Source organism: Schistocerca nitens, chromosome 1 (genome assembly GCF_023898315.1).
Source record: "Schistocerca nitens isolate TAMUIC-IGC-003100 chromosome 1, iqSchNite1.1, whole genome shotgun sequence".
NCBI lineage: Eukaryota > Metazoa > Arthropoda > Insecta > Orthoptera > Acrididae > Schistocerca > Schistocerca nitens.
In genome coordinates, this window is record NC_064614.1 from 978,908,590 (window position 1) to 978,912,672 (window position 4,083).

The 4,083-nt window shown below is 44.8% G+C and overlaps 1 pseudogene; it reads left to right on the top strand.

The window, feature by feature from the left end:
- Positions 1-2,262: 2,262 nt before the first annotated feature.
- Positions 2,263-2,380, top strand: LOC126207336 (5S ribosomal RNA; annotated as a pseudogene).
- Positions 2,381-4,083: the final 1,703 nt, after the last annotated feature.

The following is a 4,083-nucleotide window of genomic DNA, read 5'->3' on the forward strand; positions in this document are numbered from 1 at the left end:
TTACGTCGATCGTTCGTTCTTTGATTTCATTTTTTTATTACAGAGAGCACGCAGTTCTCTGACCCAACACGCTGAGCTACCGTGCCAGCTTCCATCTGAGCTACCCAAGCACGACTCACAACCCGTCCCCACAGCTTCATTTCTGCCAGTACCTCGTCGCCTGCGTTCCAAAATTCACGGAAGCTCTCCTGCGAACCTAACAGAACTAGGCTGGCTTAGCCACAGCATGGGGGATGTTTCCAGAATGAGATTTTCCTCTGCAGTGGAGTGTGCGCTGATATGATGGCAGATTAAGCCAAGAGAGCTTCTGTGAAGTTTGGAAAGTAGGAGACGAGGTACTGGCGGAAGTAGAGCTGTGAGGACGGAGCGTGGGTCGTGCTTGGGTAGCTCAGATGGTAGAGCACTTGCCCCCGAAAGGCGAAGGTCCCGAGTCCGAGTCTCGGCCGTGCCGGGAAGTTTCAGCCTTTGTTATGGTACTGAAATAAATGTCGGAAACTTCGCTTACCCAAGTATCATATGCCCAACAGTGTCGTGTCATTAAATCGTTGAAAAACCACACAACCAATTTTAAGAATGAAGCCGATAGTATCCTTCAAAGGTACTTTATCCGCGAGACTTTACCATCCTTAAAACTGGGAATGTAGTAACGAGGCGGTCTTCTAAGCTGTTCCAAACCTGATATCCGTTCATCTAAATATTCCTATCTACATATTACACAGTTGGCTATGCCATCTTTTACATCGTCTTTTCCAATAGAAGCTCACATGACGACACCCAACAAAGAGTTACTTGTTTTGGCTGTTCTCATTCCCATAAATACATTGTGTAGTCAGATTAATGTGACCACCTGTCAAGAGCCTGACCAACCTCCGTCTGCGGTGAGGACCGCTGCGAAACATGGAACATGCAGGAAAAGAGTCAGTGAGGATCTGGAAGGTAGAAACAGGGGTGTGGAGCCATGCCGACTACAGAGCCATGACCAGTTACGATAGGTTTCTTACCTGAGTATCCATCGCACGAACAGCCCGATAGAGGTGGTCTCATATATTCTCGATTTGGATTAAATTCGGGGAGTCGTCCAGTGGAGTATAGTAAACTAATCCTGTTACTCTTCAAATCATGCATGCATACTGCGAGCTGTATGACACGTTGCACTGTACGGCTGGAGATGTCATCCTGCTGAGGAAGAAACAAACTGCATGTAAGGGTGGACGTGGTCCCCAGCGATAGATCCATACTCATTTTGATTCCATACTTTTGTTGATTCATTGTGCCTTCCAGATTGACGAGACCACCCAGGGAATGCCACGAAAACATTCTCGAGACCATAACGCTACCTCCTCCGGCCTGGAACCTTCCGACGATTGCTGCAAGATATTTGCTGTTTCACGCCGTACATGCCAACGGTCATCTGCTCTATGGAGCATAAAGCGCGATTAATCCAAAACGGCCAGTTGTGACCATTCAGCGGCCTACGGCGCTGCAGTCATGGACTGTGCAGCTGGTCCCGGCGGAGGTTCGAGTCCTCCCTCGGGCATGGGTGTGTGTGTTTGTCCTTAGGATAATTTAGGTTAAGTAGTGTGTAAGCGTAGGGACTGATGACCTTAGCAGTTAAGTCTCATAAGATTTCACACACATTTGAACATTTGACCATTCAGCTGAGTCCGCTGCAAATTCCAGCCTTCGTCGCCGATGGACAGCAATGAGCCTGGGTGCATTAACTAGGCACCCGCTGCGGAGGCCCATAAGCAGCAACGTTCGCTAAACGGTCGTTGAAGAGACACTTTTGGTTGACGTGGGCGATCAGGTGATCAACAGTTACACGTCTATTCGCCCGTACATATCTATGCAGCTGTCATTCAACCCTGTCATCTATGACCCACGATGCACTACAGTGGCCTCGGCGCCGGCTTTGGAAAGCGCCATTTTGCCATGCATGGTACACTTTAACCAGGGCGACACGCGAACAGTTTACTAACTTGGCCAACTTGGCCATTTGGGAAATACTTCCATCCTTACTTCGAAAGCTAATAATTACGCTCTTTTGGACGTCAGATAAATCCCTCCGTTCCCGCATTTTGACAACGACTGGACTGTTTTTCGCGTCTCCGCGACGCAATTGATATAAACTGCACTGTTAGTGCTGCCACCTGTCAGCTATGAATGGATATGACACGTTGACGTCGAACATAGGCGGTAGTCACATTAATGTAACTGCGCCGTTTAATGTAAAAGAAAAATCATAATGTTATAACACAATCAGGCAACGGCCTTGCCGCAGTGGATACACCGGTTCCCCTCAGATCACCGAACTTAAGCGTTGTCGGGCGTGGCCGGCACGTGGGTGGGTGACCATCCGGGCTGCCATGTGCTGTTGCCATTTTTCGGGGTGCATTCAGCCTCGTGATGCCAATTGAGGAGCTACTCGACCGAATAGTAGCAGCTCCGGTCAAACAAAACCATCATAACGACTGGGAGAGCGGTGTGCTGACCACATGCCCCACCTATCTGCATCCTCCGTTGAGGATGACACGGCGGTCGGATGGTTCAGATGGGCCACTTGTGGCCTGAAGACGGAGTGCTTTATAACACAATCAAATCTAAAGGCGCCAGAGAGACAACTTGCATCCCTAGAGTACAGAAGTAGGCCACACGCTGCAGAGATTTCTAGAAGAACTGAGAAGGAAGAAAATATGTACTACTCGGATAAAATATACACAGATGGTAAAAAATCGGCGACGGAGTAGGTTCTGGGGTAGCAATATTTATCACTCAGAAGCCTACTAATCAGTTATAGGTCGAAATCGATAATGAATTCTCAAATAACCAAGCAGAACAATTTGTTTTTCTAAATTTTCTTGAGTGAGTGAACGATCTAACGAATATTGACGAAGTTGCAGCATCCACAACATTGGATCCGCAGATTGCAGATACACCACTATTAGGTAGATTTTGGATACATTAAAGCTCATACAGGGGTGTGGCGTAATGAACTTGCTGATAATCTAGCTACGAGAACAGACTCATCAAGAGGGGAAAAAATAAGCTATAGCAAAATATCTAGAAGTGTCACAGTAAACGAACTGAAAACGAAAAAAAAAACTGCATGTTCTACGATCCACCAACGTCGATCATTGCAACCGCGTTAACGGAACATAGAAACCTGAAAGCCTATTATGATGGATTACAATTACTGAAGATGCGCTGTGTACACGAGTGAAGCAGGCCTAACTACAGGCCATCTGCTTGTAGGCTACTGTAAGTTAACGAAATAGAGGGGCACTCGCAGTAAGCAAATAACTGAAAAAGGAGAACGACGACGATTAATAATAAATCACGTTTAGTTTACAAATTCACAACCAGATTTTACGACTTCTGTTATTCAGTAAAATTCTCAGTCGTACGACGAACCTTTGGTGACAAGTGTAACTTCTTCACACACACCCTGAAAAAATCTGGATATGTGCTGGAAGACTAACTGATTTGTTATCATAACTCAAGATTTTATGTATATGTAGATATAAATCTGGTATCTCAGTAAAATTGTTAAGGTTTGACGTATTCTGACTCAGTATTTTGAAAGAGATGTACCTAATGCAACCGTATGAGCTGTGTTGCCTTTATTAACCCAAATACTACAATAACATGTAAGCTTACCTAGAAATATGTGAAACTGCAGTGTAATGGAGTATGTTAAATAAATAAATAAGTAGTAATAAATAATCTCTTCATTAATCTTCCTACATCGCTCTTCTGTCCAGTTATTCTTCATTTATTTTCTTATTCTCTCAGTGATTTTTCTCTTTTAGTTTTAAAAGATGGATTCCACATAAAAATCCTGTTGAGGCTCTCACTGTCTTCGATTCACGTAACGGAACTATATGGTCGTCGTCTTTCCATCTTCTTCATAACTATTAACCTTCTTTTATTTCTTCTTGTGTGACTTTCTGTAACAGTGCTACACCGAACTTCCGAACCGCCGAATCTGTCTCTGTTAATTGTAATTCTTATCCAACTACGTAGTTTAGCCGCTCACCATGTTCCTGACAAATACAGAAACGCGCAACGCACTTCTGGGTCTAT